Source organism: Hemiscyllium ocellatum, chromosome 26, assembly GCF_020745735.1.
Source record: "Hemiscyllium ocellatum isolate sHemOce1 chromosome 26, sHemOce1.pat.X.cur, whole genome shotgun sequence".
In the NCBI taxonomy this organism is placed as follows: Eukaryota; Metazoa; Chordata; class Chondrichthyes; order Orectolobiformes; family Hemiscylliidae; genus Hemiscyllium; species Hemiscyllium ocellatum.
In genome coordinates this window covers 49263829-49290036 of record NC_083426.1, presented here as the reverse complement: position 1 = coordinate 49290036, position 26208 = coordinate 49263829, and the positions used below count along the sequence as shown (strand labels likewise).

The 26208-nt window shown below is 44.6% G+C and overlaps 1 protein-coding gene across 1 annotated transcript in view; it reads right to left on the bottom strand.

Annotated features, from left to right (window-relative positions):
* The window catches only part of LOC132828285 (methyltransferase-like protein 27), a 44500-nt gene extending 25102 nt beyond the window's left edge, over window positions 1-19398 (bottom strand). The window contains exon 1 of the mRNA XM_060845259.1: window positions 19309-19398. The gene's annotated coding sequence lies outside the window, so the exon portion shown is untranslated. The remainder of the gene's footprint in view (window positions 1-19308) is intronic.
* Window positions 19399-26208: the final 6810 nt, after the last annotated feature.

The following is a 26208-nucleotide window of genomic DNA, read 5'->3' as shown; positions in this document are numbered from 1 at the left end:
ACCAGACTGATTCCTGGGATGACAGGACTAAATATGAGGAAATACTGAATTGACTGAACTTGTATTCACTAGGATTTAGAAGACTGAGGGGGGAGTCCCATAGTAACATATAAAATCCTAATGGGACTGGATAGGCTAGAATGTTTCCGATGTTGGGAAGTCCAGAACTAGGGGTCACAGTCTAAGAATAAGGGGTAAGCTATTCAGGACTGAGACGAGGAAGGATTTCTTTATCATTTATCTCTCCACCCCCTAGGGTCCCAGCCTCATTCCTGATGATGGGCTTTTGCCCGAAACATCGATTTTCTTGCTCCTCAGATGCTGCCTGACCTGCTGTGCTTTTCCAGCACCACACTCTTGATTCTAATCTCCAGCATCTGTAATACTCACTTTTGCCTTCTCATAACATCTACCCATTGAGGCCTTCTCAAAGTTTCACCTTCTATTAACGTCAACACAGATTCTCACTTCAAATGCTCAGATTCTGATTTTCCTACACACACAGGTACTGGCTGTTTGCTCTGGTCAGCTGATTCTAAGTCACTTCAACTTGGGTTCCATTTGAAAAACTGTAATCTTCTTCTCATCATCCTCATGGAAGGACAAACTTGAATATCCATACAGCACATTTTCATCCACAGAAATTGAAATGGACCTATGTTTGCGATGGTTGTGGACTGAATCATCCTCTTGCACTCACTATGAATTGTCCTTGAGTCTGTCCTGCTGTTGGTAATGCTCAACCCAAACTTTAGTCGTGACTTTGACAGTTCTCAGATCATCCTGAATAGCTCATGCCTGTCTTTGGCCATTAGCTTTTGACATGTGACCATGTGGATCAGGGGCAGAAGTACGCCATTCAGCCCCTCCATCCACTATTCCATAAATTCATGGCTGCACCCTCAGAGGCTGCTCACTTGCTTGTTCATTTAGCACCTACCTGCATGCTCACAGCGTGTATGCCTTGTCTCGCCAGTTACAGGGGATTCGTCACAGCCAGGCATCTGGTTGGGGCATTCTTAGTCAGGGGTTTTGTACCTCTGCAGTCTGGGCTGTGGACTGTGTGGTGCCATAGTGGCTTGACTGATCCAGGAGGTAAGAGGGGTTGGTGCTGACCCAGTTGGAGATATGTACTGCCATTAGCAAAGGTCTGGCTGTGGTCAGGTGACCCATAACTTCCAGGATTGTTACAGAAATATTGTTATATTTTTCATGGGACATGGATACAAAAGAAAACGCGAGTGTAGAAGCCAAGTTTAAATCTAGCTGGATTCTGCAATTTGCAAACCTCAGAGCTGCAGCAAACAGTATTCATACACCTCACCACCCTGCTCCCCCTCCCCTTTATCTGCAGTTCCCCCCACACCCACCCCCAGTCCCGAAGAAGGGTTACACCCGAAACGTTGACTTCTCCGCCTCCTGATGCTGCCTGGCTTGCTGTGTTCATCCAGCCTCTTGCTTGTCTACCTGGGATTCCAGCACCTTGTAGTTTTGTTTGTCTCCAACTGAGTATTCATACGGCCGGGCTGTGGACAACCAACTTCCCATCAAAACGAGACAGGTCTGGAACTGCCTGGCCATGAGCTAACAGCCACATTGTTTCAGAATGAGCAGTGTTTACATCTCCAGTGTACTGAGGTCGATGCATCAGAAGGAACTGGTCACAGCCAGGACCTGAATCAGTGACAGGGCCGGGCACTGGATTTGGATCGGGTACAGACTCCTACTAATTGACTACAACTCTGTCTTCAATGCCATAACTCCAACCAAACTCATCTCCAAACTCCAAGACCTAGGACTCTGCTCCCCCAATCTGCAACTGGATCCTTGACTTCCTGACCCTTGGACCACCAACAGTAAGAAAAGGCAACAATACCTCCTCCATCATAATCCTTAACAGCGGTGCCCCTCAATGCTGCATACTCAGCCCCTTACTGTGCTTCTTACACACTCACAACAGTGTGGGCAAATTCTCCTCTAACTTCATTTACAAACATGCTGCTGACACCACCACATAGTGGATAGGACCCCAAACAACAATGAGACAAAGTACGGGAAGGAGATAGACAGCTTAGTGACATGTCAGCAAAATGGAGGAGCTAGTCACTGACTTCAGGAAGCAGAGTATAGGTCATGCCCCTGTCTGTATCAATGGTGCTGAGGTGGAAATGGTCAAGACCTTCAAGTTCCTCGGAGTAAATATCACCGACAATAGTCCATATGTGTTACGGTCAAGAAAGCACACCAACACCACTACTTCCTCAGAAGGCTGAGCAAATTTGGCATGTCCACAAAGATTTGTACCAATTTTTATAGATGCACTCTGGAAAGTATCCTGTGCAGGTGCATCACAGCCCAGCATGGCAACTGCTCTGCACAAGACTGCAAGAAATTACAGAGTTGTGAACACAGCCCAGTCCATCCCACAAAGCAGCCTCTCATTCACTGACTCCATCTAAACTTCCTGCTGCCTCAGGAAAGCAACCAACGTCATCAAAGACCCCTTGCACCCTGGTTATACTATCGGGCAGAAGATACAAAACTTTAAAAAAAACTAACAAGTTCAAGAACAGCTTCTTCCCTGCTGTTGTCAGACGTCTGAATGATACTCTCCAATATTAAAGTTCTTTTCTCTGCTTCTTCTCTATCGCTGTAACACTGTACTTTGTGTTCTGTTCTATTACCCTGATGTACTTCTCCAAGGTATAATATGCCTGAATAAGATGCAAAACAATACCTTTTACTGTATCTCATGACATGTGATAATAATAAATCAAACCAAATCAAATCTGTGACTGGTACTGGCACCATGTCAGGACCAGGAGCAGCGGCTGGGGCATACCCAAGATCAGAAACGGGATCAGTAACCAGGTAAAGCATTGATTCAGGATCGGGAACAGTGTCGGGGCTCGCCTGGGATCAGCACCGGGATCGGGGACAGTGACTGGTGCAGACACTGGATCAGGATTGAAATAGGAACAGTGTCAGGGCTGACACTGGATCAGCAGGGGCCACAGTATTGGGTTGGTGTCTGCTTCCTCCACTCCCTCGAAAAGCAGATGGAACTGCTGGCTAATGCTCTGGGCTCCATTTGCCTTTCATTCGTTCATGTGATATCATCGGGTCTTCCCAGAATGCAATGTAACTTTATAATCTGACAGGCTTGCCTTACCCACACCATAACGGAGAGCTGAATACCTGGGCAACAGGAATGTTTTGGCTAACAGACCTGCTGCAGGACCCAACTCCATATTCTACCACATTCACCTTCCCATCAAAATACACCTTCCTCTGCTTCTTTCATTTCACTGTTTTGACAGCTGCTGTTGTGTAGGGCTTCTATAGTTTTCTTGTGGCTAAGAACTGTGACCTCTGAAAAGTCCAGTCCTAGTAGGGGTTTAAACTCGGGACCCAGCTCACGGCTGGTCCCCACCCCCAGCCTGGCCGGGAGAGTAAGGCCTCAGTGCGTAACTGCCCTGAAAGAGGTGAAGAAAAGTAATCGCCCTGAGGGCCCCAGTGTGATGCTCCAGCCCACAGGCCAGGAAAATGACAGTCCCTTTCCTGAGGCATTCACTGCAGCACTCCAGCTGAGATGTTGTAGAGGAATAAGGCCCCAGTAGCCAGAGCTCTCTCACTGAGGCAGAGAGCCTCCCTCAGTGCACAGATGGGCGCAGGCAACCTGATTGAGACATTAAGCCAACCTTGGTACTGAGCTTAACACACCCTCAAATGACTGATGACTGGAAATCTTGAAACATCAGCTAATCCTCAACAATCAAGGAACACTGCCCAGCTTTACTGAAAGGCTACTACCAGTCCTTTAAGAATAACAGCTCAAATACAGCAGTAGGGACCTGTGGAATAGGGTGGAGCGACTCCTTGGATGTGCATGTCAGAAGTAAAGATTTGAGACTGTTTATTGAAGAATTATATGAAAAGACTGATAGAGCTTGAAAGATTTTATCAAGGAAAAATAATATTTATCAGACTATTATTGTACTTTAATTAAACTCTATTAAGTCTGATAAATAGAACATAGAACATTACAGGTCAGTACAGGCCCTTTAGCCCTTTATGTTGCACCGACCTGTGAAATTAATCTGATGCCTATCTAACCTTCACCATTCCATTATGATCCATATATATATGTCCAATACCCATTTAATGCCCTTAACGCCGGCGAGTCTACTACTATTGTAGGCAGGCCGTTCCATGCCCCTACTACTCTCCGAGTAAAGAAACGGCCCCGATATCTGTCCTAAATCTATCACCACTCAATTTAAAGCTCTGTCCCCTCATGATAGGTTTCACCATTTGAGGAAAAAGGCTCTCACTATCCACCTTAAATCTCCTCTGAACCCTTTTCAAAGCTTCCACATCGTTCCTTTAATGCGGTGACCAGAACTATATGCGACACTCAAGTTTCAGCCTTACCAGTGCCTTGTTCAGCTGCAGCATGACCTCATGGCTCCAAAACTCAATCCCCCTACCAATAATTGGCAACACACTATATGCCTTCTTAACAACCCTATCAAACTGGGTGGCAATGTTCAGGGTTAATGCATCTGGACACCGAGATCTCTCTGTTCATCTACATTGTCAAGAAGTTGCCATTAGCCCGGTACTCTGAATTCCTGTTATTTCTTCTGAAGTGAACTACCTCACACTTTTCTGCATTAAACTCCATTTGCGTCTTCTCAGCCCAGCTCTGCATCTTATCTATGTCCCTCTGTAACCCACAACATCCTTTGACACTCTTCACAATTCTACCTACCTTAGAGTCATCCGCAAGTTTACTAACCCATCCTTCTACGCCTACATCCAGATCATTTATAAAAAACAAACAGCAATGGCTCCAAAACAGATCCTTGCAACACATCACTAGTAACATAGCTTCAGGATGAATATTTCCCATCAACCACCACCTTTCAGCATCTTCTTTCAGCTATCCAAGTTCTGATCCAAACTGCTAAATCACCTTCAATCTTGAAACTCCATATTTTGTCAATAGCCGACTGTGTGAAACCTTGCCAAATGCCTTACTGAAGTCCCTATACACCACATCAACCATTATACCTTAATCCACCTGTTTTGTCACCTTCTCGAAGAACTCAATAAGGTTAGCTAGGCACGACCTACCCTTCACAAATCCATGTTGACTATCCCTAATCAAATTATTCCTTTCCAGATTATTATAAATCCTATCTCTTATAACCTTTTCCAACACCGTACCCATAACTCCTGTCAACAATAATAACATAAATATCAAAGGCAAAGTGTCTGCCGTCTCCTCCCTAGCTTCCCAGGGAATCCGTGGATAAATCCCACCTGGCCCAGGGGTCTTATATATTTTCAGATCTTCCAAAATTGCTAAAGCCTCCTCTTTGTCAACTGCAATCCCATCTAATCTAGTAGCCTGTATCTCTGTATTCTCACTAACATTTCCCTTTTCCAGTGTGAATACTGATGAAGAGTATTCATCAAGTGCTTCCCCTATGTCCACAGATTCCACACACAGCTTTCCACTACTATCTTTGATTGGCCCTAATCTTACTCTAGTAGTCATTCTTTTGTTCCTGATATACCGATAAAAGGCCTTAGGATTTTTCTTGATCCTATCTGCCAACAACTTTTCATGTCCCCTCCTGGCTTTTCTTAGCTCTCTCTTTAGATCTCTTCTGGCTAACTTATAACTCTCAAGCCCTCTAACTGAACCTTTATGTCTCATCCTCACATAAGCCTTCTTTTTTCTCTTGACAAGAGCTTCAACTTCTTTAGTAAACCATGGATCCCTCTCTCGACAACTACCTCCCTGCCTGATCGGTATGTACTTATCAATGTCCCTCAGTAGCTATTCCTTGAATAAGCTTCACATTTCAAGTGCGTCTATCCCCTGCAGTTTCCTTCCCCATCCTATGCATCCTAAATCTTGCCTAATTGCATCCTAATTGCCTTTCTCCCTGTTATACCTCATTCCCTGCAGTATATACCTATCCCTGCCCATTGCTATTGGAAACATAACCAAATTATGGTCACCATTGCCAAGTTGCTCACCTACCTCCAAATCTAATACCTGGCTGGATTCATTCCCCAATAACAAATCCAATATGGCATCGCCCCTTGTTGGTCTGTCTACATACTGTGTCAGGAAACCCTCCTGCACACACAGAACTTAAAACTGGCCTATCTATCTAATCTAATCAAAATCTAATCTAATCTAAACTACTTGAACCAGTCAATATTGGGGAAGTTAAAGTCCCCCATAACGACTACCCTGTTACTGTCGCTCCTATCGAGAAACATCTTTGCTATCCTTTTCTCTACGTCCCTGAAATAATTTGGAGGCCTACAGAAAACTCCCAACAGGATGACCTCTCCTTTCCTGTTTCTAACCTCAGCCCAAACTACCTGTATGGTTGAGTCCTCAAACATTATCTCAGCTGCTGTAGTATTGCCTTGATTAACAATGCTACCTCCCCCAGTTTTACCATCTTCTCTGTTCTTACTGAAACACTTAAATCCCAGAATCCTCAACAACCATTCCTGTCCCTCCTCTAGCCATGTCTCTGGAATGGCCACAACATCCCTATTGTGCATCCTTATTCAGATGTGTACACATTTCTAACCAATATCCTGTTTGCTGAAATAGTCCCTTTCCTTGATAAGGTGTGCAGTACAGTTGTGTTGGATCTTCCCTGGACTCTCGGTCCTTTATCCAGCTCACTACATAATGTGCCTGATTGAAAAAGGGTCACTACTAACTTGTCAAGGTTAGTCAGGGTACACATACCCACCTTTCACTTTACAATATGGACACTTCTGTCTGGGACTGTATGGTTAGGTTGTTGGAGGGGGTGGGCCACAGATTGTCCATCAGGTCTTTCCAGAACTGAGAGTGGTGGTGGGAGGGGGGGAGGGGGGGGTGGTACTGGAGGAAGTTGCAAGGTGGGGAAATGGATGATTCCATGGGAAGGTCACTCAGGAACTTATTAAAGGGCTGCGGGCTTGGGGGAAGTGGGGAATGGGAGAATTGGAAGAAGATAAAGAATGCAAACTCCAGGATTCTCAGCACATAGAGGCTGAGGAGCTTAATGTCAGGAAGACTGGACGCATCCTAGTTCTTTCCACCTGCTATGGCCTGTTATCAGAGAGAGTGAGTGAGGTGAAAGTGTTAGTGCTGGCGCATGTGGGTGAAAGGTGGTGAAGTCTCCAGCCAAGTGAATAGGCAGCTTACAATTAGATTTGTGTAATCACTGTGAAGGTTGAAATCACCACTGATTATTGCTGTACTTTTCCTGGAAGTCTATTCTTATTGATATATGCTCTTCAATGGTGTAGTTACGATAAACAATACACCACAATCACTTCTTTCCTTATCTTATTTCTTGTCTCTGCCCACACTGATTGAATGAGCTGGATTTTATGATTTTTTGGCTGAGTGCCTGTGCTGTCAGGTTTCATGGAGAGGTTTTCTCCGTGTGGCCTAGCAAGATCTCTTATCTCGCCTTACCAAAGTCAACTCATTAAATACCTATCTTTCTCGCCTAGTTCAGGCCACACCCTATTACCTGTTGTTCCTGGAAGGACTCGCAACTGAGTGGATATTCCCCAAAACATCAGCATCCTGCTGTCTGGGCCAGTTCAGAGAATGCTGTGCTATCAGTTAAATCAGTTATAAAGGAAGATACCAGAGTGTCAAATGCCCCCAGGGTTTTAAGGATTTCAATAAGATCACCTCTAATGTCACTAAAGTTCAGAGCATGCAGCCTTGGACCTGTCCGATCTTCCTTCTGAAGATAACCCCTTCATTTAAGGAAACTGTTGAAGAAAACTTTTTTAGCCGGTTTCTGACACCAGCACAAATGTGCTAAGCACGATTTTGAATTCACACACACATTTAAACTAGTTCAAGGTCAGGCTTTTAACTAGATGCGGATGTGAACAGGGGTGGATATGGGGTGACATGGCCAGGGCGGGAGGAGGCAGAGTGCCATCGGGTGAGCAGTAGGAAGAGATGTGGAGGGCCAGGTTTGTGGAGAGGGATGGAGGCGGAGGTCACCCTTTCCCACTTCCTCCTCACACACCCACAGCCCTCACTCTGTTCTCCAACCCTCACTGCCCCACTCCCCAACCCCCAATCTCTGACCCTCACTCCACCACACCCATTCATTACCTTTTCAGCCCTTACTCCCCCACTCCTGAATCCTCATTCTCTGATCTTCACTCCCCCACTCCCTGATCTTCACGCCCCAACCCTTGCTCCCTGACCCTCATTCCCCTACTCTCCAAACGTCAGTGCCCAACCCCCACTCCCCAATACCTCCCGATCCCCACTCCCCAACCCTCACTCCCTCATTCTACAAGCCCCACTCTCCAGCTCTCACAGTGGCTCTGCAGCTGGTGGTAATGTTGTAGACGATGATGTCCACTATTACTGTTCTCTTTCAATGCCATTGGAGAAAAGGTCATGAGCAAAACCAGCCCTGTATATTCAGCGCATCTTGGAGTCAGTGTTGATATTCCAACATCAGATATGTTGATAACAGGGTGCTACATTAAAGTCTCCAGGGAGTAACAGTGGTGTAGTGGGTAACATATTAACATGGACAGAGGATTGGTTAGCTTACAGAAAACAGACTGTCTGCATGTGTTGTTTCCAGTTTTGGCAAGATGTGACGAGTGGAGTGGTACAGAGATTGGTGCTGGGACCTCAATCTTTTCTAATTTATCTCAATGACTTTGATGAAGCTCCTAAATGTATGGTAGCTATATTTATTGATCACAAAGATACATTGGAAGGTAAGTTGTGAAGGGGACATGAGAAGTCTGCAAAGAGATATAGACGGTTAAGTGAATGGGGAAAAATTTGACTGAAGTGGGAAAATATGAACTTTGCCAGGAAGAATAAAAGACCAGCATTTTATTGAAGGCAGTTTCTGTTGACAGCCACAACTGCATGTGTGCTCAACTTCTGAATTTCACATCATGATGTACAATTTCGATGACATCCTACTCAATGGCCGCATTGCACAGAGAAGAAGAACAATATTAAGATGGGGTTCAGCAATGCAGTGGTGGGGAGAGTGTAAGAGCCAGGGAGTAGGGACTGGGAAGTGGGCGTGAGAGGGCCAGAGTGTGGGGATGGAGAGTAAGAGCCAGGGAGTGAGGGTTGGGAGGTGGGAGTCAGGGAGAGGGGGAATGAGGGAAGGGGAATAGAGTGAGAGCCGTGGTGTACATGGGAGAGGTGGGAGAGAGGTGGGGATAGTGGAGGTGGGGAAGGCTGATTCCTTTCTCTCTCCCTCTTCCCCTAGCACCTAGTTCCCCAAATCTGTTCCAACTCCTCACCCGAGCACACTCTCTCTCTCCAACCAGCCACATCACCTCATATCAATCCCCATTCACATCCCACATCTGGTTAAAAATCTGAACCTGAGCCTGTTTAAGTAAGTGTGTGTGAATTGTAAATGGTGTCAACAAACGCAGCTGAACCCACACCTGACTTTGTCCGGTTTTGGTCTCTTTATTTAAGAAAGGGCATAATTGTGTCAGAAACTGTCCACAGAAGATTTCTTCAACTATTTCCTGGAATAAAGGGGTTATCTTCAGAAGGACGATTGGATAAGTTTGCACCTGCACTATTTGAAGTTTAGAGAAATGAGAGGTTTTCTTATTGAACTAGTTAATACCCTGAACACAGTTGGCACATAATGAAGAGGCATTTCCCCATAGAAGAGAATAGAACTAAGGACTGGAATTTATAAAGACAACACCACCCATTTAAGATCGAAATGAAAAATATCTTTGTGTTTCTGAGGGCTGTTGGTCTTTGAAATTCTCTTCGCTAAAGAGCAGTGGAGATAGGATCATTGAGTACTCTGGAAATTTGAATTAGACTAACAAGGGAGTCAAGGAAAATAGACAAGAAAACAATGAAGGCCACAATTAGATCAACCATGATCTATTTGAATGGTAGAGCAGGCTCGATGGGTTGAATGGCCAACTTCTGCTCAGATTTGTTCATAATACATTTTACTGAAATATCTCCATAAGTTTCTGCTGCAGTCTCTATGGTACCTTCCTTTTTAACTGATTTATTCAACCCACTTTAGCTAGATGTATCTTCACATCCTTGTAATAGCACAACTGGCCTGGGGAGCAGGGATGCTGGTTTTTTGGGGAATATCCACTGAGTAGCAAATTCTTCCAGGAACAACAGGTAATAGGATAGGGCTTGAACTGGGTGAGAGGGATAGTATTTAATGAGGAGAGTTTGGTAAGGTGAGGTAAGAGATCTTGCCAGGCCACATTTAGAGAAATTCTCCATGAAACTTGGCAGCACAGTCACTGAGCGAAAATAAATAAGATCCAGCTCATACAAGCAGCACGGGCAGAGACAAGAAATAAGGGAAGGAGATAAGGAAAGAAGAGTATACGTCAAGTATACCTGATCAGGTGTGCCCGAGAACTCTGGGGGAAGCTAGAGAAGTGATTGCTGGGCCTCTTGCTGAGGTATCTGTATCATTGATAGTCACAGGTGAGGTGACTGGAGGAGGGCTAATGTGGTGCCACTGTTTAAGAAGGGTTGTAAGGACAAGCCAGGGAACTATAGATCGGTGAGCCTGACCTCAGTGGTGGGCAAGTTGTTGGAGGGAATCCTAAGGGACAGGATATACATGTATTTGGAAAGACAAGAACTGATTAGGGATAGTCAACATGGCTTTGCGAAATCATGTCTCACAAACTTGATTGAGTTTTTTGAAGAAGTAACAAAGAGGACTGATGAGGGCAGAGCAGTAGATGTGATCTATATGGACTTCAGGAAGGCGTTTGACAAGATTCCCCATGGGAGACTGATTAGCAAGGTTAGATCTCATGGAATACAGGGAGAACTAGCCATTTGGATACAGAACTGGCTCAAAGGTAGAAAACTGAGGGTGGTGGTGGAGGATTGTTTTTCAGACTGGAGGCCTGTGACCAGTGGAGTGCCACAAGGATCGGTGCTGAGTCCTCTACTTTTTGTCATTTACATAAATAATTTGGATCCTAGCATAAGAGGTACAGTTAGTAAGTTTGCAGATGACACAAAAATTAGAGGTGTAGTGGACAGTGAAGAGGGTTACCTCAAATTACAACAGGATCTTGACCAGATGGGCCAATGAGCTGAGAAGTGACAGATTGAGTTTAATTCAGATAAATGCGAGATGCTGCATTTTGGGAAAGCAAATCTTAGCAGGACTTATACACTTTATGGTAAGGTCCTCAGGAGTGTTGTTGAACAAAGGGACCTTGGAGTGCAGGTTCATAGCTCCTTGAAAGTGGAGTCGCAGGTAGATAGGATAGCAAAGAAGGCTTAAGGTGTAGGTTTGCTCGCTGAGCTGTAGGATTGATATCCAGACGTTTCATTACCTGGCTAGGTAACATCATCAGTGGTGACCTCCAAGTGAAGTGAAGCTGTTGTCTCCTGCTTTCTATTTTATGTTTGTCCTGGATGGGGTTCCTGTGGTTTGTGGTGATGTCATTTCCTGTTCATTTTCTGAGGGATTGATAGATGGCATCTAGATCTATGTGCTTGTTTATGGCGTTGTGGTTGGAGTGCCAGGCCCCTAGGAATTCTCTGGCATGTCTTTGCTTAGCCTGTCCCAGGATAGATGTGTTGTCCCAGTCAAAATGGTGTTTTTTTTCTTCCGTGTGTAGGGCTACGAGAGAGAGAGGGTCGTGTCTTTTTGTGGCTAGCTGGTGTTCATGTATCCTGGCGGCTAACTTTCTTCCTGTTTGTCCAACATGGTCTTTGTGGCAGTCTTTGCATGGAATTTTGTAGATGACATTGGTTTTGTCCAGGGGTTGCACTGGGTCTTTTAAGTTTGTTAGTTTTTGTTTGAGAGTGTTGGTGGGTTTGTGTGCTACTAGGATTCCGAGGGGTCTTAATAGTCTGGCTGTCATTTCTGAAACTTCTTTAATGTATGGTAAGGTGGTTAGGGTTTCTGGCTGTGTTAGTTCTGCTTGTCGTGGTTTGTTCCTGAGAAATCTGCGGACTGTATTTTTTGAGTATCTGTTCTTCTTGAATACGCTGGGAACAAACACGTAGATCTAGATACCATCTATCAACCCCTCAGAAAACGAACAGGAAATGATATCACCACAAATCCCAGGAACCCCGACCAGGACAAACATATAAATAGAAAGCAGGAGACAACAGCTTCTCTTCATTTGGAGGTCGCCACTGATGATGTTACCTAGCCAGGTAATGTAACATTGGATATCAAACCTACAGCTCAGCGAGCAAACCTACACCCTAAACCTCAACCTGAGCTACAAACCTTCACAAACCTTGCAGCAAAGAAGGCGTTTAGCATACTTTCCATTATTGGTCAGAGAATTGAGAACAGGAGTTGGGAGGTCATGTTGTGGCTGTACAGTTCATTGGCTGGGCCACTGTTGAAATATTGTGTGCAATTCTTGTCTCCTTGTTATTGGAAAGATGTGAAACTTGAAAGTGTTCAGAAAATATTTACAAGGTGTTGCCAGGGTTGGAGGATTTGAGCTATAGGGAGAGGCTGAACAGGCTGGGGCGTTTTTCCCTGGATCGTCGGAAGCTGAGGGGTGACCTTATAGAGGTTTACAAAATTATGAGGGGCATGGATAGGGTAAATGGGCAAAGCCTTTTCCTCGGGGTCAGGGAGTCCAGAACTAGAGGACATAGGTTTAGGGTGAGAGGGGAAAGATATAAAAGAGACCTAAGAGACACAGAGAGTGGTATGTGTATGGAAAGAGCTGCCAGAGGAAGTGGTGGAGGCTGGGACAATTGCAACATTTCAGAGGCATTTTGATGGCTATATGAATAGGAAGGGTTTGGAGGGATATGGGCCGGTTGCTGGCAGGTGGGACTAGGTTGGGTTGGGATATCTGGTCGGCATGGACAGATTGGACCGACGGGTCTGTATCTATGCTGTACATCTCTATGACTCTATGACTCTAATTAAGAATAGGCTTACAAGAAAGGTACAGCAATAATCATTGGTTATTTCAGTCCTCATAGTGATTAGACAAGTATAATTGTCAGCTGCCAGTAGACTTCACCATCTTCCACCCAAATGCACAAACACCAAATGCCACACACTTTCACCTCATTCACTCTCTCCAATAACATGCCATAGCAGGTGGAAAGAGACAAGTTGCAAAAAGCTTAATGACATTAAGCTCCTCAGCCTTTACGAGCTGAGAATCCTGGACTTTGCATGCTCTACCTTCTTCCAATTCCCCCATTCCCCACTTCCCCCAAGCCTGCAGCCCTTCAATAGGTTCCTGAATTTCCTTCCCATGGCAGCATCCACCCCCCTCCCATACCCTTCCCCCCCCCCCACCTTAGTTTTGGAAAGACCTGATGGACAATCTGTGGTCTACCCCCTCCATCAACCTAACCAGACAGTCCCAACCTAATCAGACAGGGTCTGACCTGGTCCATAACAATACGTCATACGATTACAATCGGGGGACACCTCTACTACCTGCCTGGATTTTCAGACTGCTTTGTTGTTATTCATTTCCTCCCTACCCAATCTGAATTTACAATGTAACCATTTCATTAAACATGCTATCAACACAGCACTTAGCTTTGCAGATGGACTCAGTGAATCCAAAAGCCCAGAGACTATACTTTTACAGCTGTCAATGCTTCTTGTTCATGTCATCTTCTAGGTACATGAAGTGTCCATGACTCCCCACTTGCCACAGGATACACACTCCAAGCAAACAAGCTGTCCTGCCATACCTTAAACATATTACTATTTATTTTAAACTGAAGATGAGAAAGATCAAATTATTCCTGAATCTGCTCCAATGAATTTAACTCTGTCTCTGATTGCTTGTCTCAGGGTCCTATCTCTTGCCTGGCTCTTTCTTCTTATTGAAGGAGGGATGTAAATGGACTGGAAGCAGTTCCTAGACTAACACCCAGAATGGGGAAGGGTTTCCTGGATGAGGGAAGGTTGAATAAGCTAGGCTTGGATTGGCTGGAATTTAGAAGGGTAAAAGATCACTTGCTTGAAATATTTACCGCTTTGACAGAGCAGATGTGGTGAACATATTTCCTCTGCAGGTGAATCTAGAAAGTGGGGTCACTGTTTAAACAGAAACAGTTGCCCATTTAAGACACAGATGGGGAGAAATAGTTCTTCACAGAAGTTTTTGGAGCTCTCCTCCTCAAAAACAGTGGAAGCCCTTGAATAGTTTTAAAGCAGAGTACATTGATTCTTGGTAGCGAGGGAGTGAAAGGTTTCAGAGTAGTAGGACTGTGGAATAATCAGATCAATTTTAGTCTTACTGAATGGAGGAGGAAACTCAAGAGGCCAAGTAGTCTACTCCTGGTCCTATTCTGCATGTTCATATGATTTGCCCCCTGTTCCCCACTTCAGGTACAACCCCTCCAACATTCTCCTCATCAGGTTTTTGACTTGTCCATACCCTATCCCACATTCATCTTCTGGGCCTATTTGGACACTTTACCCAGTCTGATGTTCTCTTAGATGCTGTCATTGACTGGTCTAGACACTCCTGTAGACATGGCAAACCCACCTCAAAGTTTGTTTCTTTGCCATATCAAAACTACTTTCTTGGGCTGTAGAACAGTGCCAGGCACATCCAATGGTGAGGGTGGTAATCTTTGATGGCAGAGAGTGCTGACTGTGAACTCTGCTTCCTTTTCCAGTTCAAGGAAGGCCAGGAATAAATCCTGTTGTCCCTCATGATGTCCCTTCATAAATGTGTTCAGGAGAGAAAATTGAGTCACTGGTACACAGAACCCTATATTCACTAGAACTCTTAAGCAGGGAGTCCTCTGTACTGTATAGGGCAAACTCAGAGTTCATTCTGCTATAATACCTAATAAGGTTCTTTCATTTTGAGGTATCTTTGCTTGGCTTGAATAATTCCAGGAGGGAAGACAATTTACTTTAGGGCCCAGCTATTGTAGGACCCGCCTATTGTAGGACCCAGCTACTGGAGGGCCCAGCTAGTGGAAGGCCCGCCTTACATAGGACCCAGCTATTGGAGGGCCCACCTTACGTAGGACCCAGCTACTGGAGGGCCCAGCTATTGGAGGGCCCGCCTTATGTAGGACCCAGCTATTGGAGACCCCAGCTATTGGAGGGCCTGCCTTACATAGGACCCAGCTATTGGAGCGCCCAGCTATTGGAGGACCCAGCTATTGGAGGGCCCAGCTATTGGAGGGCGCAGCTATTGGAGGGCCCACCTTATGTAGGACCCAGCTACTGGAGGGTCCAGCTATTGTAGGGTCCAGTTATTGGAGGATCCAGCTCAAGTAGGACCCAGCTATTGGAGGGCCCAGCTATTGGAGGGCTCAACAATTGGAGGGCCCGCCTTACGTAGGACACAGCTACTGTAGGACCCAGATATTGTAAGACCGCCTATTGCAGGACCCAGATATTGCAGGACCCAGATATTGGAGGACCACCCATTGTAGGACCCAGCTATTGTACGACCCAGATATTGTAGGACCCAGATATTGTAAGACCCGCCAATTGTAGGACCCAGATATGTAGGACCCACCCATTGTACGACCCAGATATTGTAGGACCCAGATATTGTTGGACCCGCCTACTGTAGGACCCGCCTATTGTAGGACCCAGCTGTTGTAGGGCCCATCTATTGTAGGGCCCACCTATTGTAAGACTCAGCTATTGTAGTGGCCTCCTGGTGTGGCATCCTCAGCCTGGCATGACGGCCTGAAGCAATCTCCCGACCTCATATCCTCAAGGTGAGGCCTGGCAGGGTCTTCAGCCAGTGCCCGATGCAAGTTGCTGGTGTGGTCTGTTGCTTTGGACTTTTATTTCTGCAATACTGGGCATTTTATTTCTCTATTGTCTCAGATATTGTAACTAAAGAAGCTGTACCTGGGTACATTTGTACCTAAGATGGCGTTAAACTTGAGATATAAACATTTTACACACTCATTGGGCATATGTAACAATAAAGGCTAATTCTATTTCTAATTCGAGATTTTACCAGCAATATTGATTAAGCTATAGCAATGATTTAAGATCACTCCTAGTCAAGGATTAAAACTAACAGTAAGTTTGACTGAATAACTTGCCAGAAGGGTATAGTTAGTAGAATCATTATAAAAGGTGGAAAACCCTTTGACTGGTTGGAAGATGGTGTGGTTGGGGCACTTCAACCCAGGACATTGCTGTTCCTGAGCGCAGTGTCCTCAGCCCAACCATCTTCAGCTGCCTTATCTCCAGTTATTGTCTCCATCATAAGGATACAGCTGAGGAAGATCAGCAATGACTGTGCGATATTCAACACATTCAAAGTTCCTCAGATCATGAAGCAATCTGTACCTGAGTGCAAAACACATGCAGGCTTGGCTGACGAGTGACCAATAGCATTTTGCTATGCAAGTGCCAGCCAATGACCATTTCCAATAAGAAAGAATCTAGTAAATTCCTTTTGACATTCAATCACAGTTCTATCACTGAATTAAACAGCTTTCAAAAGAAAAACAGGATCAGCAACATTAATGCTGTGGCTTCAAGAGCAAGTCAGTCTGGGAGTTCTGCAACAAATTAACTCACCTCCTGACTCCCCAAAACCTGTCCACACTGGTTGGGAGTGTGATGGAATATTCCCTATTTGTCTGGATAAGTGCAGTTCTAGTAATACATAAGAAACTTTACAAAGCTATCCACCTCATTGACACCCCATCTATTTAACAGGTGGACATGCATGTGTTGGGGTGGCACAGTGGCTCAGTGGTTAGCACTGCTGCCCCAATGCACCAGGGACTCGGGTTTGATTCCAGCCTTAGGCGACTGTCTGTGTAGAGTTTACACATTCTCCCCGTGTCTGCGTGGGTTTCCTCTGGGTGCTCCGTTTCTTCCCACAATTCAAAGATGTGCAGATTAGGTGACTTGACCATGCTAAATTGCTCATAGTGTTCAGGGATATGTAGGCTAGATGCATTATACAAAGCAATAGGGTGGGGAAATGGGTTACGGTGGGTTACTCTTTGGAGGGTCGATGTGGACTTGTCAGGCCAAATGGCCTGTTTCCACACTGTAGGGATTCAATGATCTGTGAATAATATGTTGAAAAAAACTTGCAGAGATTTATAAGGGCTTTATTGTATATCTATAGTTGAGCACAAATGCCAGTTTCCACCTTACCCTTTTGGGTCCTTTCTTTGTACAGAAACCCACACCCAACTGTGGAAGGTCCCAGCTCTTTTTTTTAAACAATTTAAGTAAAACCAATTAACTAAATCATAACAAAATAATCAAATGAAACAATACAGCACTTTTGGTGGGGGACACTGAAACATGCTTAATTTAAAACTAAGAAAATCTTATTCAGTCAAAATATCATTGGAGGGGAAATGGATGTACATCAATCCCTATGCTGCCCAATGGTCCTGAAGATCCTCAATAGTGCCCTCAGACACCATGTGCTCCATGTAGCCAGCTGCCTTTTCCACACCTGCCATCAAATCACCCAAATAATTAAATTACAAACACAGTGTAACAATAACACACATCAAAAAGGTGGGAAAACCAGGCAAGGGTCAAATCAAATAGCGTTGGACGGACCTAGCTCTTTTTTTTTGCCACCCACCACCAAATCACCCTTTTGACAAATTAAACAATTAACAAACCGCAAGCACTGCACATCGAAGACCTGGCTACCAATGGCATAACAGTTACAGTCAGGGACACGTAAAACGTGAGAATTGGTCGGTCTGGGTGAGATGCTCTTTGGAAAGTTGGTCTGGACTTGTTGGGTCAAAAGTCCTATTTCCATGCTGTAGCAATTCTGGTCTATTCTACTTTTATTCCAGAATATATCTATTGCATTTTTTAAATCCTGCAATTCAGATTTTTTGGAAGGTTAGTGCCCTGCCCTTTCAAAGTATATCAGTCAATAATTCCAGATTGCTGGACCCCCGTAAAGGTGACAGGACTGAAGACTGGGAACAGAGTTTAATGGAATATTTACCATTTCTGATTATTAGGAAAGGTGGCGCTAGTTTTCTACAACAATTTGATAATTGGACCATTTCCCCAAAGCCAATCATTTTGTTCCATTCTGAATGCTTTGGTGGTTTGCATCTAAGAAAGAAAGTTCTGGAACACTTGGTTTCCTCCTGACCATGACTTTACTTTTCCTTTTAAAGTCATGTTACAACAAACAAAAAGGAAGCTTGCTGTTAAAGATTTTCAATACGGTAAACTTGTATACAGTATAATTTACCAATTACTCAAAATCAATATCACTAAGGTGGATTCTAATTGCACACTTCCATCAGCCTTTGTTTACAGACATACTCATTAAAACATGCATCACCTGACTTCCCTCCCATCTGACATTTCAGTAGAGGGACATTTGAATTCCAAATTACTGCCTGTTCTGCACAAAAGTAAATATAATCAGAATGCTATCAGTGTGTGGCATCCTGGCCTTTATAATGGAGGCAAAGAATCTAAAAGATAGGAAGTTAAGATAAATTGCTATTAAATTTGGCTTTTACCATGACTGGAGTATTCATTTGAGGCCACTACATTGCTGAAGGATACAAAAATGTCCAGGAATGTTTCTGGGAATGAGAAACAGCTGCAACAGCTTCTCTCCTTCATGGGGAGAAGACTGAGAGGAGATTTGAGAGAAATGTCCGAATCAGGAGGGCTTTGAACAGAGTAGAAAGAGAGAAATTGATCCCAACAGCAAAAAGACAGCAGTTTAAGATAGTTGGTGAACAAATGTGGGACATGTTACCACAGAGGCCAATTACAGCTCTTGAGATGATGAAAATATTTCTCAGGACATAGAGTCATAGAGATGTACATCATGGAAACAGACCCTTCGGTCTAACCTGTCCATGCCGACCAGATATCCCAACCCAACCTAGTCCCAACTGCCAGTCCGGCCCATATTCCTCCAAACCCTTCCTATTCATATACCCATCCAAATGCCTCTTAAATGTTGCAATTGTACCAGCCTCCACCACATCCTCTGGCAGCTCACTCCATACACGTACCACCCTCTGCGTGAAAAAGTTGTCCCTTAGGTCTCGCCAAGCCAGAACAAAGAGCCCAAACGGAAGATAGTCATTAATAAACCCAAAGAGGAATACAGGATTAAATTCATTACAACATATTGTTGAACTATCATCTCCAATATTATAATTTACTGCTGTCCTCTCTCAATTTTTTAATTTACTGAGTTGCCACAAAGATCAATATATTTCATTCATCCAGAGCGGGAAACCTGCTGTCCTAGTGGGGTGTATTGGCCTACCTGTTACTTGAACTGTACTTGAGCGATTTGCTATGCTGCTTGATGCAGTCAGACAAGCTGTTCAGTTGTACATACACCACAAGCTGTTGATTTTAGTTCTGAACGAGTTAGGGCTGGTGTCTGAAAGCGGACTTTAGTGTTAGCATTGACGACACATGTTTGGAATGATGGCAAGATTCCACCAGCCTGAGCTTTTCTTTTGTGAATCCAGTGAAGAAACTGGAGCACAGATGTCAGTTACTGCAAACTAATTAGCTCAAAACAAACGATGTTCAGCTTGTTTAAACTGGTATGCTTGAAGTGTATATTTTACAAAAATTTAAGAAATGGGTTTTACGTTTTAAGCTCAGAGATAAATGAAAGTGGCCAACATTGAACTTAAGGCAATAAATCTTAGCAAAAGTAAAAATCAAATACATGCACATTTTGATAAGTTAAATTGCAACACAAAGTTCACAGAGATCTCAGTGGAAGATAATTACTGTCAGCACTCCAGGGAAGTAACCTGGTTCGATGGATTGCACATAGACATTGATCAATGTGACTGATTGGCGAACTAGAGAAACGAGACAATGGAAGAGCTGGAGGTGGTGACAGGAAGTGAGAGTTCCTCAGATGGTACCTGTGAATTGATGTCCAGCCTGTGAACCATGGCATACTGCCTGGAATGAGTCCTTTCCTGGGGAAGTAGGTCAGGAGCAGACTTCCGCATTGAAATATGGATGGTTTAGGTGCAAAACACTCCAAGCTGAACAACATAGGATTCTGGACTGCAGCACCTTAAGCATAGGGCCAAAATGATGAAGACATTTAAGCAAAAGTTAAGTATGCCCTTACTGAGGATATATAAAACTCTGAACACAAAATCAATTGGTTCGATACATATCAAAGAGAGTGCACAGCATCTTATTGGGTTAGTCAACAAGTATAAATGCCTCCTAACCCATGACTAGCTGAGGAGGAGTTATCCCATTTGACCCAATGCCTTGCATGCTTTGGAGAAGGTGAGGACTGCAGATGCTGGAGATGAGAGTTGGAGAGTGTGGTGCTGGAAAAAACACAGCTGGTCAGGCAACATCTGAGGAGCAGGAGAGTCGACGCTTTGGGCATAAGCCCTTCATCAGGAGTGAGGCTTATGGGCCAAGGGGGCTGAGAGATAAATGGGAGGGGGGTGGGGCAGGGAGGAAGGTAGCTGGGAATGTGATAGGTAGATGAAGGTGGGGGAGAAGGTGACAGGTTGGAGAGGAGGGTGGGGTGGATAGATGGGGAGAAAGATGGACAGGTAGGACCACTCAAGAGGGCAGTATCAAGTTGGAAGTTTGGGACAGGGATAAGATGGGGGGAGGGTAAATGGGGAAACCGGTGAAATCCACATTGATCCCATGTGGTTGGATGATCCCAAGGCGGAAGATAAGGCATTCTTCCTCCAGGTATCCTGTGGCCATGGAGGATGCCCAGGACCTGCATGTCCTTGGCAGAGAGGGAGGGGAAGTTAAACTGTTCAGTCACAGGGTAGTGGAATTGGTTAGTGCAAGTGTCCCAGAGATGTTCTCTGAAACGATCTGTCTTCCCAATGTAGAGGAGACCACATCGGGTGCAATGGTTACAGTGGATGACGTGTGTGGAAGTACAGGTAATCTTATGTTAGATGTGGAAGGCCCTTTGGAGCCTTGGACGGAGGTGAGAGGGGAGGTGTGGGCACAGACTTTGCAGTGGCAGGGGAAGGTGCCAGGAGGGAATGGTGGATTGGCGGGGGGTGCCGACCTGACAAGGGAGCCGCGGAGGGAATGGTTTCTCCGAAATGCAGATAGAGGTGGGGAGTGAAATACATCTCTGGTGGTGGGGTCTGTTTGTAGGTGGCGGAAATGATGGAGGATGATGCAATGTATGCGGAAGTTGGTGGGTTGGAAGGTGAAGGGGTTTCTGTCTTTGTTGCATTGGTACGGGAAGTGGGGGAGATGTGCTGGAGGGCATTGTCGACCACATGGGAGAAGAAATTGCGGTCTTTAAAGAAGGAGGCCACCTGGGGTGTTCTATGGTGGAATTGGTCCTCCTTGGAGCAGAAGCAGTGAAGGCAGAGGAATTGCGAACAAGGGAGTGTTTTTATAGGAGGGAGGGATGGGAGGAGGTGAAGTCCAGGTTGTATGCTTTGGCATCACAAGTGCATAATCTAAATACTTAGAGTCAAAGAGTCTTAGAGATGTACAGAATGGAAACAGACCCCTTGATCCAATTCGTACATGCCAACCAGATATCCCAACCCAATCTAGTCCCACCTGCCAGCACCCGGCCCATATCCCTCCAAACCCCTCCTATTCATATCCCCATCCAAATGCCTTTTAAATGTTGCAGTTCTACCAGCCTCCACCACTTCCACACAAGCACCACCCTCTGAGTGAAAAAGCTGCCCCTTCGGTCTCTTTTATATCTTTCCCCTCTCATCCTAAACCTATGCCCTCATGTTCTGGACTCTCCCACCCCAGGGATAAGACCTTGCCTATTTATCCTATCTATGCCCCTCATGATTTTATAAACTTTCATAAGGTCACCCCTCAGCTTCCAACGCTCCAGAGAAAACAGCCCCAGCCTGTTCAGCCTCTCCCTATAGCTCAAATCCTCCAACCCTGGCAACATCCCTGTAAATCTTTTCTGAAGCCTTTCAAATTTCACAACATCCTTCCAATGGGAGGGAGACCAGAATTGCACGCGATATTCAAAAGGTGGCCTAACCAATGTCCTGTACAGCCACAACATGACCTCCTAACTCCTGTACTCAATACTCTGATCAATAAAGGAAAGCATACCAAATATCTTCTTCACTATCCTATCTACCTGCAAATCTACTTTCAAAAAACCATGAACCTGCACTCCAAGGTCTCTTTGTTCAGCAACACTCCCTAAGACCTTACCATTTGCTAAGATTTGCTTTCCCAAAATGCATCACCCCACATTTATCTAAATTAAACTCCATCTGTGACTCCTCGGTCCATTGGCCCATTTGGTAAGGATCCTGTTGTAATTTTAGATTAGATTACTTACAGTGTGGAAACAGGCCCTTCGGCCCAACAAGTCCACACCGACCCACAACCCACCCAGCCCCATTCCCTTACATTTACCCCTTCACCTAATACTATGGGCAATTTAGCATGACCAATTCACCTACCTGGAGAAAGTGAGGTCTGCAGATGCTGGGAATCAGAGCTGAAAATGTGTTGCTGGAAAAGCATAGCAGGTCCGGCAGCATCCAAGGAACAGGAGATTCGACGTTTCGGGCATAAGCCCTTCTTCAGGAATGAGGAAAGTGTGTCCAACATTACACACACTTTCCTCATTCCTGAAGAAGGGCTTATGCCCGAAACGTCGAATCTCCTGTTCCTTGGATGCTGCCTGACCTGCTATGCTTTTCCAGCAACACATTTTCAGCAATTCACCTACCTGCACATTTTTGGACTGTGGGAGGAAACCGGAGTACTGGGAGGAAACCCACACAGACACGGGGAGAATGTGCAAACTCTTCACAGTCAGTGAGGCGGGAATTGAACCTGGGTCTCTGACGCTGTGAGGCAGCAGAGCTAACTGCTGTGCCACCGTGCCGCCCACAAATCTGAGGTAACCTTCTTTGATGTCCACTACACCTCTAATTTTGGTGTCATCTGCAAACTTAGTAACAATACCACTTATGCTCACATCCAAATCATTTATATAAATTATGAAAAGCAGTGGACCCAGCACTGTTCCTTGTGGCACTCCAGTGGTCACAGGCCTCCAATCTGAAAAGCAGCCCTCTACCACCACTTGGTGTCTTCTACCTTCGAGGTAGTTCCGTATCCAAATAGACAATAGACAATAGGTGCAGGAGTAGGCCATTCTGCCCTTCGAGCCTGCACCACCATTCAATATGATCATGGCTGATCAAATGGCTAGTTCTCCCTGTATTCCATGAGATCTAACCTTGCTACCTAGTCTCCCATGGGGAGCTTTGTTGAATACCTTACTGAAGTCCATTTAGATCATGTCCACCGCTCTGTCCTCATCAATTCTCTTTGTTATTTCTTCAAAAAGCTCAATCAAGTTTGTGAGACATGATTTCCCACGCACAAAACCATGTTGATTATCCCTAATCAGTCCTTGCCTTTCCAAATACGTGTACATCCTGTCCCTCAGGATTCCCTCTCAACAACTTGTCCACCACTGAGGTCAGGCGCACCGGTCTATAGTTCCCTGGCTTGTCCTTCCCATCTTTCTTAAACAGTGGCACCACGTTTGCCAACCTCCAGTCTTCCGGCACCTCACATGTGACTATCGATGATACACATATCTCAGTAAGAGGCCCAGCAATGACTTCTCTAGCTTACCACAAAGTTCTAGGGAACATCTTAGTAGGTCCTGGAGATTTATCCACTTTTATGCGTTTCAAGACATCCAGCACTTCCTTCTCTGTAATACAGACATTTTTCAAGATCTCACCATCTATTTCCCTACATTCAATATCTTCCATGTCCTTTTCCACAGTAAACACTGATGCAAAATACTCGTTTAGTATCTCCCCCATCTCGTGCAGCTCCACACAAAGGCCACCTTAGTGATCTTTGATGGGTCCTATTCTCTCCCTAGTTACCCTTGTTGTCCTTAATGTATTTATAAAAACCCTTTGGATTCTCCTTAATTCTATTTGCCAAAGCTATCTCGTGTCCCCTTTTTGTCCTCCTGATTTCCCTCTTAAGTACACTCTAACTTCTTTTATAGTCTATGGATTCACTCAATCTCTCCTGTCTATACCTAACATATGCTTCTTTCATTTTCTTAACCAAACCTTCAATTTCTCCAATCATCCAGCATTTCCTGCTCCTACCAGCCTTCTCTTTCACCCTACCTGGAATATACTTTCTCTGGATTCTTGTTATCTCATTTCTGAAGGCTTTTCATTTTCTAGTCGTCCCTTTACCTGCGAACATCGGGCCCCAATCAGCTTTTGAAAGTTCTTGTCTAATACCGTCAAAATTGGCCTTCCTCCAATTTAGAACTTCAACTTTTAGATCTGGTCTATCCTTTTCCATCACTATTTTAAAGCTAATAGAATTATTGGTTCCCAAAGTGCTGCCCCACTGACACCTCTTTCCCAAGAGTAGGTCAAGTTTTGTACCTTCTCTAGTAGGTACATCCACATACTGAATCAAAGTTTTCTTGTACACACTTGACAAATTCCTTTCTGTCTAAACATTATGGCAGTCCCAGTTTATGTTTGGAAAGTTAAAATCCCCTACCATAACCACCCTATTATGCTTACAGACAACTGAAATCTCCTTACAAATTTGTTTCCAATTTTCTGCCTACTATTAGGAGGTCTACAATACAATCCCAATAAGGTGATCATCCCTTTCTTATTGGGAAAAAGTGAGGACTGCAGATGCTGGAGACCAGAGTTGAAAAATTCCTGAAGAAGGGCTTATGCCCGAAATGTCGATTCTCCTGTTCCTCGGTTGCTGCCTGGCCTGCTGTGTTTTTCCAGCACCACATCCCTTTCTTATTCCTCAGTTCCACCCAAATAACTTCCCTGAAAGTACTTCCTCCCTCTACACAGCTGTAATGCTGTCCCTAGTCAAAAACACTACTCCCTCTCCTCTCTTGCCTCTCCTTTCTGACCTTCCTGTAGCATTTGTATCCTGGAACATTAAGTTGCCAGTTCTGTCCATTCCCGAGCCACAGTTCTGTAATTGCTATGATAACCCAGTCCCATGTTCCTAACCATGCCCTGAGTTCGTCTGCCTTACCTGTTAGATCTCCTGCACTGAAATAAATGCAGTTTAATTTATCAGTCCCACCTTGTTCTCTGCTTTATCCCTGCCTGCCCTGACTATTTGACTCTCTTATCAACTGTATCAGTCTCAGATTGATCTCTTTCCTAACTATCTCCCTGGGTCCCCCCCGCCCCCCTCCCCCCCGCCCCCCTCCCCCCCCCCCCCCCCCCCCCACCTTACTAGTTTAAATCCTCCTGAGAGTGCAGTGGAGGTTTACTCAGTTGATACCAAGTTGCTGGACTGCTGCATGAGGAGAGATTGTTGTGACTGACCCTGTATTCACTAGAGTTTAGAAGGTTGAGAGAGGATCTGACTGAACTATATAAAACTCTAATAAGGCTACTCAGTTTCGATGGAAGGAAGATGTTTTCCCTGTGTGGGGGCTCTAGTACCAGGAGATGCATTCGCAGGATATGGGAAAAACCATTAAGGATTGAGATGAGGAAATGTTTCTTCGCTCAAAGGATAGTGAATTCTCTATCCCAGAAGGCTCTGGAGGCCAAATCACTGAATACATTCAAAAAAGACATGGATTTTTTTTAGATTTTGAACTTTTTTTAGACTTGACCCACGACCAGATTGAATGTTGGAGCAGACTTGAAAAGCCGGCTCACGCACCTACTTTTTATGCTTCTATGTTCAACCAGACAGACTTTCAGTTATATCCCTGTGGGGATTACACCATTGGGCAGTGAATTGTGTCACTGTCTCTCTGAATTGGCTTGCTAACACCAAAAGGATGTTTCCCAGAGTTTTAATCACAAAAGCTCCTCTGTTATTCAAGTAACTATTTAGTCAGTTTCCAGTGTTTATGTGCTAAGAAAATATAAATATTGAAAAAAAAATTAAAAATACTTTCACTTTATTTCATTTGATTAAAGTTTCCTGTAAAATTGCAAATAGTAAAGACCTGGAGATCCATTTTTAATACTTTTAGACTGTTGACAACTCTACTGTAACTCCAATTTCCCAATTTGTTTGCTGAACAAGTTGATCTGGACATTTCTGCTGGATATCTTTGCCTAGCCTTTCTTCACATTAATCAGTTACTCATCAATGGATTCAGTTACAGATTGCATAATATGCCTTTGGAGTATGAAAA